This window comes from Empidonax traillii, unplaced genomic scaffold (genome assembly GCF_003031625.1).
Source record: "Empidonax traillii isolate 1590-97213 ecotype Southwest subspecies unplaced genomic scaffold, ASM303162v1 scaffold10:size5872457, whole genome shotgun sequence".
Classification (NCBI taxonomy): Eukaryota; Metazoa; Chordata; class Aves; order Passeriformes; family Tyrannidae; genus Empidonax; species Empidonax traillii.
Window position 1 is genome coordinate 4076730 of NW_020955203.1, and position 11588 is coordinate 4088317.

General features: G+C 38.0%; 1 long non-coding RNA gene across 1 annotated transcript in view; it reads right to left on the reverse strand.

Moving 5' to 3' along the window:
- Positions 1 to 11588, reverse strand: part of LOC114058097 — a 24286-nt gene that overhangs the window by 1671 nt on the left and 11027 nt on the right. The window contains exon 2 of the long non-coding RNA XR_003571372.1: positions 6992 to 6997. This is a non-coding gene — a long non-coding RNA (uncharacterized LOC114058097). The remainder of the gene's footprint in view (positions 1 to 6991; positions 6998 to 11588) is intronic.

The window sequence follows — 11588 nt, forward strand, 5'->3', positions numbered from 1 at the left end:
GTGCTCAAGTCCCTTCACCAGCCTCGTTGCTCTTCTCTGGACCCGCTCCAGCACCTCAATATCCTTCCTGAACTGAGGGGCCCAGAGCTGAACACAATACTCAAGGTGTGGCCTCACCAGCACTGAGTACAGGGGAAGGATCACTTCCCTGCTCCTGCTGGCCACACTGTTCTTGATGCAGGCCAGGATACCATTGGCCTTCTTGGCCACCTGGGCACACTATTGGCTCATGTTCAGCCTCCTGTCGATCAGCACCCCCAGGTCCCTTTCTGCCTGGCTGCTCTCCAGCCACTCTGTGCCCAGCCTGTAGTGCTGCAGGGGGTTGTTGTGGCCAAAGTGCAGGACCCGGCACTTGGCCTTGTTGAACTTCATCCCATTGAAGTCAGCCCATCTCTCCAGTCTATCCAGATCCCTCTGCAGAGCCCTCCTGCCTTCCGGCAGGTCGACACTCCCTCCCAACTTGATGTCATCTGCAAATTTGCTGATGATGGACTCAATCCCCTCATCTAAATCATCGATAAAGATGTTAAACAGGACTGGGCCTAGCACTCATCCCTGGGGCACACCACTGGTGTCTAGTTCCTGCTCTGTGTTTTCCTGCCTCCTACACCATAAATGTAGTGAGAATTATCCTAAAAACCTAAATAAATAGTTCTGTAAAAGGGGGGTAAATATGAATTTCTAAATACAGGTGGAAATGCTGTACAAATGATGATCAGGGAATAGCTGGAGGGGAATTATCTCTGTTTCAGTGGATGTGAGAGCTATGAAGAATAATAAAAATTTCTTGATTTTTTCAGTGTGATATATGATTTTCCATGATATAAATAGAAACAACATCTTCTATAACATATGTAATTATTCTGATCTACTCTACTCTGCTGGAATATTGAACTGAAATATTTGATGCAGCTTTGGACTCCACACATCAAGAGGAACATGAATAGTCCACAGAATATAAGCAAGCAAGAGCCAAGGTCTGAAGACCATAGACTGTAGTCTGAGTTTCTTGATGGTGTGTAGCTTTCCCAGTGGGTATCACTGACAAATGCTATGAGATATGATCCACTGAGCTCTCCAATTCCAAACTCTGTGGTCTGCTGTCAAGTGCACTTTATGTCTCTTCAATATCTTTATGCATATGCAGATAATCTCCCTTTACTTTTTTGGTAATAGCTATGCTAATGCTCTTTCAAGGTGTGTCTTGCATTTCTTTTGCATTCAAGAACATCTTGACTACCCTTATTTTAAAGCTTCATTATCAAGTTTACCAATATGCCTTGCAGATTTCAGAGCTAATGTGCACATCAACAGCACAGTCATTTTAATTTGGTGATGTAGATGAAATCTCTACTTAGCTAAAGGTTTTAGCCACTCAAAGAAGGAAAGGGGAGAATGGGAGACTTGCACATTAGCTGTGATTATGATATCTTTCAAAAACAACAGATGTTTTCCTGTTTTCTTGCAGGGAGTGATATAAAAACTCTTTACAAAAAAAAAAAAAAAAGTTCAGAAAATTCTCAGTACAAACAATTACTTCTTTCTTTTAAATTTCAATTTCTTTAATTGACTTTGTTTTTATCCTGAATTTGTGACATAAGTTAACACAAAGAGACTGTGAAAATCAAAATTTATTAACATAGAATATCAGAAATGTTTAACCCACACGAAAATAATTATTTGTTTTCCCTTCTCAATTCATAATTATTCAAGACTTCAAGGTCCTTCCTCCTAGCCTGAGGTTAGAAAGAACAAGAGAAAAAGGGAGGAGAGAAGGAAAAAGTAGGAATTTTTCTTGTTCACAGAGTTAAAAATAAGTTTTCCAATCAGTTTTCATGAGGCAGTCCTGTAGTACCTCAAGTAGCCTTCAAGTATATTTCTTGATGAGAAAGAGGTATCTGAAATATGAAAATTAACAGATCTGAAAAAAATCCATGCCTTCAGGCATTGTTAATTGCCCATGATTTATTAAAAGTAAAGCCAAGAAAGAAGACCTCCAAATTTGGACCACTTAATAAAGGGTATCAGGTTTGATCGTTGGCATGAGACCTTGCAAGGCTGCCCTTGAATAGGATGTTACTACAAAAGGAAACAGATCTGGGCTTCCTGAGTCTCCAGAGAATACGTAATCTATTACAAAATTTAATCAGCTATGAAGCCATGATTCTTGTAAAGTTAAAATACGTATTCTCATTTTATATATCACTATAGAAATACTCAAGATATATGTAAAGACTTTAAGATTTCACGTGTTCCTTTCTAATGTAAATGTTATAGTTATCCTTGTAAAAGTGAATTTTATGGTACATGAACATGAATAGACTGATTTGACTTGGCTAAAAATATTTGACACCAAGCCTTGATCATCACACATCATCTGAGGAGTATGGCTCTGTTAACCTCATTGCTCAACATCCCTTTTGTTTTTTTTCATGTATAATTTAAAAGAATTATATGAAAAAGGAGCAACTGGTTAAGTATGATTTTGTTTCTAACTTTGACAGAAATTAAAAAAAAAAAAAGGGAGCCTAGAAAGCAAAGTACTTGATCATATTTTCCCCTCGGAAATAAAACTTTATTAATATTAATATAATATCTTCTTGTTATCTCTTTTCTAAAATGTTGCCCCTTAGGTATATATCAGAAGCTTCGCAGCTACTGCTTGTCAGTTAAATCTGAATATCTCTGCTGGTTTCCCATTGGGTTGCTCATATAAATTATTATTTTATAACTCTATGTGTATATATTTATGTAGGGTTGTGTGTGCATGCTCTTTTTTATTACAAAACCTTTAACTTGCAATAAATAAAGATATACATTAATAGCTTATAAGGCCTATGGTAATTTTTTTCTGTATATGTTTTAATCTTGCGTGCTGACACATCAATCCCTCAGTAACTGTCTTGCATGTTAGATTCTTATGCGCTTTCTAAGAGGCAAGGTTAAAATTCCCTTCCTCTTACAGACAAGGAGAGCATTTCTCTATTAATAATTCCCTAGAAGACAGTAAAAATTTAGAGTATGAATATAATATCCATTGCTGCGTTTTCTGCCCACATAAGTGGAGTCCACTGAAAACTTTAAATGAAAACCGTTGAAATTTGAGGATCTGATAATTTTTTTTTCTCTTGCTTGGAGAAAAGAAAATGATTTCTGAAGGAAAAGTACCAACTTCATAAGAAGAAAAAAATATAACTTACCTTCTAAAGTAAAAAAAAAAAAAAAAAATTTCTAACCAAAACTGTCTACAGAAAAAGATGTTATTTTTAGATTTCCATGCAAAACCTTCCATAAGATAATAACATGTGCTGTCATGAGGTGTTTTACAAATCTGTAAGATTTTGGATGTGGTAAAGCCTTTGTGCTCAGAAAATGACTGCAATATCATTGTTTTCTTATTTACATTGTGCTATAATTTGTAGAATAAATAATTCATTATAAAGACATTAATGAGCAATTTTAGCACTGTGAGCATTTTGATATTTTTTTCTTCTCTAGATCCTTGAGGCTTTAATGTATCGTAATCTGGGAAATGATCAAACTTTTAATACCAGTAAGTAGGAGAAATAATAATCTATTGTAGGAGTAGGGACTTTTGACTTCATTGGATTCTCCAAGAGGAATCCTCAGGATGCTTCCTTTGGTTGCAGGGAGCCAGAACACCGGGGAGGAAGACTTCAATAAAATATTAGTTTCCCCACACTGGGGGGATTCCACACAGACTGGGTGCTGGCAGAGCAGTCTTCAACTACATATTATGTATGTTATACTTTTTCTGGTAAGATCTTCTACTGTTGTCAAGGTACATGAGGACACTTGACTTGTAATTTCTGCAAAACTCACAAAGGAATCCATGTAACCTGTACCATTTCTTCCATCCCAGGATCAAAATTTTGCCTTGGTGTTGTGTGTGTAAAGCTCCCCACCAGGCTACATCTAACTCTTGTGGATGGGTTTTTCCCCTATATTCACATAAAACCTGCATTAAGCTTGACATTTAGTGAGAAGTATAAGCAGAAATTAACCTTAAGGCTCTAACTGAGTAGGAAAGTAATTCTGTAATAAAATCTAAAACACATCTTGATTGTAATCAAGAATGGGGAGGAGGGCAAAGGTACCATTTAGTATTTAATAATAAGTAGCACGTACAGCTTTAGGTATGCAATTTCCTTGGGTGACATTAAAATGAAATGCAAAGCATATAAAAACAAAAAATCTATTCAAGTGCCTTATGGAATCATAAATTGCAATGACATTACAACGAGAACAACATGATTTGCCCAGTCAAAAGCAATTATGTTAGGGTAAAGGGGAAAAACAAGAAAGCTGTGGTCATCATAAACATTGTCAGCCCAAATCTGCATCTCTGTACCTTCTAAGCCAAGTTGCTTTACTATTTTATTTGCATCTCAAAAGAAATTATTTTTTTTTCCTTGATGAAATGGGCCTACCACGTCTGAAAAAATGAGCTTTCTGTCCAGTTCATCTTTTTAACTGTTCATGCTGAACAGTTATTTTTTTTTCCCCCTGCTATTTTATCCCTGAAATGCTCCTGTTGATTACTATATATCATACTGTAGGCACAAGCGCAGTTGCATAATGAACTGATATAATCTAATGAGCACGTTAACCTTCAAGCCAATCAAAAGGCCTATTTGTCTTTTATGCATGTCAAATGTGCTTGCACTGAGTTTCCTCCAGAGTTGTACTTTTGATGTGATTTGTGCTTTAATTGAACCTGTAATTAACAGGACAAGACTTCTTTTCCCTTTCAACACAATCACTCTCGTAAGTCACAGACTTGAAGGGTGCTGCACACCTTTAATTGGCAATCTCTGAAACTTCAGGGTGCTCAGCACTTCACAGAAGTGCTCAGCACCTTGAAACTCCTAATAAATAACAAAGGGTTACAGCAGATGAAAGAAATCAAATACTCTGTCATTTTGATCACTACGTGAAGAAAAGAGAGGTGAGATACCAAGCTAAAAACATGTCCCAGGCTTTCTGGGTGCAAACCTGTGAGATTTCTGCTTCCCTACTTATTGTGGGAATTAGCCAGGGCTAGTGTATGAGGTCAGCACTCCAAAAATTATCACCCACCAAGGAACATGAGTCCTTCGAACTACCTTCCAACACGGAGTGATACTGTGTTGTTGTGGAGGCGCTGAAGTGCAGTGACCAGGACAACAGCCCAGATGCCAGAACACCTGGGCTCTTCCTTCCCTGGCTTATTACTAATTCTGTCTGTGACCTTGGGCAAGGCTCAGGACCGATTGCCATGCTTTCCACACAGTGAGACTGCAGGTACCATGGAAGGAAATATGGAATAAGTTTATGGGGGCTACAGGGATTGCTCCTATAGAACTGTTGAAACACAGCAAATAAGTTCCTGATATGAGCAGGTAACTATCCACTATCCTTTTTTTTTTTTTTTTTCCCTAGATATACATAATAATGGGTTTACCTGAGGGCCACCTGTGCTGAAGACTCAACCTCTTCATGTTAAAACCACATCTTCCACTGTAAAATTGTTGTAAAACTGATGTTACCAAAATTGGAATACATACAGAGATTATACATAGATTGTATGCTGGATAAAAATAAGTACAACTGATTGTGAATAAGAAGATTTCTTAACAGGTGTTGTTCTTAAATACCAATACCAGTCTCATTCACTGTTAGTAATTGATAAATAAAAGGGTGATGTATTGAAAGAAAATCATTCTGTGCTAAAGATGCTGCCAGCCACTAGAGGGATGTTTGAAAGGGTGAGAAAATAACAGTTATCAGACTCGTCTCTTGTGGAGGCCTCTCCATGTGTTGCCCTAATGCTGTGGTATATATAGCAAAGATTTTCCTCAGAAGTAGTAAGAATCCTGGCCTTGTCATCTCTCCATCACAACCTGGACATGACCTTTGTAAGATTCGCAGAATACATAAGATGTGACTATTGTCCCTCCTTTTTTAAAATACAGTGTATTACACCACATAAAAATCCCCAAACAAACGAAAGAACCCATATCCAAACAAACTGTGGCATTTTTTAGGCTTGTAGTGCTAGAGAAAACAAACAAACAAACAAACAAACAAAACCCCAAACAAACAAAAACCAAACCAAACCAAAAAAAAAATTCACTGAAAAATAATTTTTGAGGATATGTTGGTGAAGTTGGGGCACACAGGGGGCCCTTGGAGAGTATTCATGGGTACTTTAGATGGAGAGCAGCGTTAGTATCCTACTGTTTTGAACTCTACATCTCTATCTGTCACTGATATGCTGTAGTCTCCTCAGGAGACTCATGTCATCTTCATATGTTTTAGTTTATTTAAGTTTTCTCAAGGAATCAAAGATTGTAATATATAATTTACAGAGATCTTAAAAGGCCTCTACACGTAATGGAAATATATGGATAAATTTTGATCCTATGATTTTGAGATGAAAAATTAACCTTACCCTGGAAATCATGAATCTATTATAATTAACATGAATAAATTTGATGTTGATTTTAACATTTCTGTTGCAAGTATAACCATATATTAATTTTCTTCAAAAACGTGGTTTCAAGAATGAAAAAGTTTATCTCTCCACTGAAACTTCAATAAAAACAGGAAGAGAAGAAGACAAAAAGGAATTCTAGTTAATATCATCTCAGAGAAAAGCTTATATGCATAATAAAAATGTAAGACTCAAAAAAAAATTAAACAAAAAGGTGTTAAGTGTGACGATTTTGGAGGGACATTGTTATGATTTTTGAACACCTGAATTTGGCAGAGAGGTGACCACCCCCAACTCCCCCTGTAATTTTCACATCTAAGATAAATAGGAGAGAAAGAACCTGTTCCTCTGGTGCCTCAATGGTCTGAGCTGCTGAGGGAAAGTTGCATTCATGGAGTTGTTGTGATGTGATGTCTGTGGAATGTAAAGAGCCTCATATCCTGAAGGAGATGGAATCATGGAATCATAGACACATAGAATCACACAACAATTAACCCAGCACTACCAGGTCCACCACTAACCCATGTGCCCAAAAGCAATGCACACATTTTATGGACACCTTCAGGGGGACTCCACTGTTGCCCTGGGCAGTCTCTTCCAGTGAGGAAATTTTTCACAATATCCGGTATAAACCTCCCCTGGTGAAGCTTCAGGCCATTTTCGCTCATCCTATCCCTTGTCACCTGCGAGAAAAGAGTGATCCCCATCCGGTCCACAACCATCTTCCAAGGCCATCTGATGTCTCCCAGCCAGACAGCAGTTTTCTCCAAAAAAAAAAAAAAGAGAGAGAGAAAATAAGGGACAAAATAAGATTATAAGATTATAATTACTGAAAGGATTCAGTCAGTTAATGATATTTGGTCTAGCTACAACTGAACAACAGAGTCTAGTGGAAGACGTCCCTACCCATGGCAAAGAGGTTTGAACGAGACAGTCTTTGAGCTCCCTCCTAAACCATAGCATTGTGTGACACTTTCTTCTCTCCCACGGCAACTTTAAGCTGTGCTCACCAATTTCTCAGTGGATGGGGCTATCGGTGAGCATCACCAAGGGCCTGAAAGTACTCACATGTTCTGACTTTCCTCTGAGAGACAGCTGCCACACACTGCTGTGTTCCTGAGCTGTTTTTGCTAATCATAGGAGTCAATCAGCATGTTTCAAACGTTTCTTAGTAGTTACTAGAGGGAAACTGTGAAAGTACACATTTGGCCTTGAAAACAATATTTCAGGGGCCAGAAGGCATTTAATTCACATCATATTGCAAGGGCACCACATGTTTTGACAGGCCCTGAGAGAGGTAATTCAATGAGCATCACTTTAATGATATATGATTTAGACAGCTATTTTTTCCTTTTGTCCTCTCTGTGACCCTGCTGCTTTCTCCTTTCTTTTCAGTGCTGCCACAGACTCACTGTCACAAAGATGTCAAATCTGTAGCCAATTCTGTCCTTGCTCAGAAAAATAATACACAAAGGATAGAATTAAATGTGCAGATTGCTGCACAGTTTGCAAATCAAGGCAAAGGAAATTAATTAAATTCCCTAATTCTGCTGCTTGTCCAAGGCATAGGTTAGACACGCAGGGCCAGGTTTATCCCTGCCAAAAGCCCATCAAAATCACAGGAGTTTAATAGGAAGAAATTTTTCTCAGTACAAGCAGATGTTTAAGAGGGTGGAATAATTTGGTTTATCACTTAAAATTGGTTCAAACAGTGAAACGGGTGGACAGGTAGACCATGTATATAAATGTAAGAAGAAATGTCATTTTCCCTTATTATTCTTGCCTTACCTCACCACTGAAAGCCAGAATGGCAATGTGAAAAGCACTGTGCAAGGACGGAACAAAAAGGTACCTTCCTATCCTAGAAAACTTCAACTATAAGTAGTGTTTAGATAAATTTAGATAAACTAGATAATTTTTTTTTTATCTATCTGAAATTCAAACAAATGGGGTTCTCTCTCCCAACACGTGATGTTATTCAAGGCATAAAAATTTGAGAGAGGTGAAAAAATGTAATTTTTAATCCTTTCCAGAAGACCTGTGGACTCTGTTGAAACAACTGGGTTTCCTATACTTTCGCAGCTAAGTTTTGATCCATAAGGTGTTACTCAACCTAAATAAAGATGCTGAATCATTTGTCAGAGTGCAGGTTGGTCAGGATCCTTCACACTCATAATAAGGTGCAGAGAATCAACATTCATATGAAAGCAGATCAATAGGCACAGGAATGCCATACTAAATAATATCATTATTATTTGCTGGACTCCTTGAATGGACAGGTTGCCACACATCTAAGGTATCTTCTGAAAACTACAGTGGAGGGCCTTAGAGATTATATATGCAGGATTCTGACTGATTTTTTCCTTGTTCCCACAAATATTTATTGAGTGGAGTGCTTATGCAGCCTTACATTTTTCTGCATTCCTGTTGAAGAGAGCATTTGGGTAATTTAATGTTATTTTCACTTTGACACTGTATGTGACCCCATGACTTAAATTACACACTTCTCACCAGGTACTGGATAAAGAATTTTGACAAAATAGAGTTGGGTTTGGGTTTAGGTTTTTTTTTGTTTAGGTTTTGTTTGTTTGGATTTTGTTTATTTGTTTTGTTGTTGTTGTTGCTGTTGTGTCTGTTGGTTTTGTTTGGGGGACTGTTTATTTGTTGGGGGGCTTGTTGAGTTGGGTTGGGGTTTTTTGTAATTTCTCTGCATGTCCTACTTACCTTAGCACTTTATCTCTGTAGCACACAGAGAATCATCTGAGTGCTACTTGAACATTTATGAGTTGAATGTTTTTTTATTGTTTTTTTAACCTCATCAGTTGAGTAAATATATTTTTTTGAGTTTATATTGGCTTGGTTGGCACACATAGGTGTTAGTGAAACAGCAGGAGGCAACTACAGCAATCAGTGAAAAGAGAATCATAGAATATGTTGAGTTGGAAGGGACCAATCTTGATTAGCTTGACAAAGGACACACAAGAAAATGGAGTTGGTAGTTAGTCATATTCCACATCTGTGTTTCCAATACTTGGTCAAATCTAGCTCTCAAAATGTTTCCATCTCTCTATGGCCAGTGCTAATCCTGTAATCAAAGATGACAAGAGCTGCAGTAGAATAATAGAATGGTTTGGATTGGAAGGGACCTTAAAAACCATCTCATTCCAACCCCACTGCCATGAGCAGGGACACTAGATAAGGTCACGCAAAACCCCATCCAACCTTGCCATGAACACTTTCAGGGAAGGAGTATCCATGGGCAGGAAGAAGTCTTTTTGGAAGACAAAAATGCCCCTGTGGAAAATTTCAGTGATTGCACAGAAGAAGCTCAGCCAAGCTTTACTGACCAAGAGGGTAATGACATGACTTACAGGTAGGACCAACGTTTTAATGCTTGGCAGAACTTTCAAAATTTGGCTTTTCGTATTAATAGGTCACACATTAATTTCTTTGTCCTCATTCCTGGTTAGAGTAGATTACAATAGTCGTGGGTGGTATTACCTCCTCTCTCCCTACACAATTGCAAGTGAGATTTCTAGACTCTCCTTTAGTGATGAACAGAATCTAACCTGACAGACACCTGAATGAGACACCTCTACTCAATTAGATGAGTCTTATCTCTTACCTAAAGGTTTTCCAACTGTTGGTTATTTGGTAGAAACATCTCCAGAGAGTTCTTCTCACATGTGAAACCCTTGATTTAGGGTGGTAGAAGGTGCCACTTTGCCTTCTAGCTGGCATTGGAGAGGCAGCTAGCTGCTCTGGGGGTACCTACATCCCTCCCTTGGCTACAAGGAGGTCTAGAACCCCAGAAGACCTCTAACCCCTTAGTCTTTTAATTTCCAGCAGAAGGCCATGTAAAGAACATAATTGTCATTCTTGCATTTTCAGGAATAGTGATGCTGGCTGCCATTCTTAAGCTAATGTTCAGCAGTATGAAGGTCACAGTTCCAGCTAAGAAGTCATGGAAATGGGGATTGCCCTTACACATTTTCCTTGGTCTGGGACCATAACTCTGCACTGTCTCTTTCATATCTGTGCTGCCTACATAGTGTAGGACCATGGCCTACAAAATCTGCATTAGGTATCTGGAGGATATAATCTCAGTGCAGTCAAACAATGATTTTAAAATCTACAGATAAATTTCTTTGGTCACAAGAGATGTTATAGATTAACTGAGGAAATGATACTGTCAATATCGGCTTTTACTATATATATTCAACTGTCTTAATGCTTATTCAGATGGTTATCAAGAAAGATGGGGTAAAATCTAGTCAGTTTTCTCACTCTGAAAGTGCTCTGGGCAATTCAGAGAGAGTTTTAAAAATCATCCCCATCATCTTCGTGGAGCAAATAAGTAACAGAGAGGAAAGAACTGAGTTCTGAACATACCAAGAACATAGGCTTTGGGATGGAGGGAAACAGCTGTCATTCATGACATGGGATTTGCCCACAGGAAAGTGTGTGGGAATGTTCCTTTGCACACTCTTGGGTAACTGGAGATGAAGGAGGAGACAGAGACCACTTGAAAATGTTTATCTTCTGGAGATGGAGACCAATGACTTTTGCCCTTCTGCACACTTTTTTCCACTGAAAGCAACAGAAGTTGTATCAGTGCTCTGTTAAATACCCTTTTGCAACTGTGCTGTTATCAGAATGTTTCCTCTGGAGAAAAAAAAAGAAGAAAATTAAGGACAATTAATATCTCTATAAAATTTTAAGTATTATCCTTATTTACTGTGCTTCTGCATGTAGCCTTCTCAGCCTTGATTAAAATTTTAAATCTTTTTTTCCCTGATACTCGTATCTTCACTGACCTCTAAAAATATGATACACTAATCCACATTTAAAATAAGCTTTCAAGTGTCTGGGGAGTACTGGGACATTATACCCAGGCACTTCTGCTAGTCCAGATTATGATTTTGATGGCATCAAGGCAATTAATAGTTTCAATATCTAGATACAAAACGCTCCTGCCCTGAGTATCAGTTCATGGGATAATCACTGTAGGGACCCATAAAACCTTATTGTTTGTAGAAGTCAAATTAATGATGCAAAAGGCACTGGCACATGTGTTTGCATCGCTATTGGT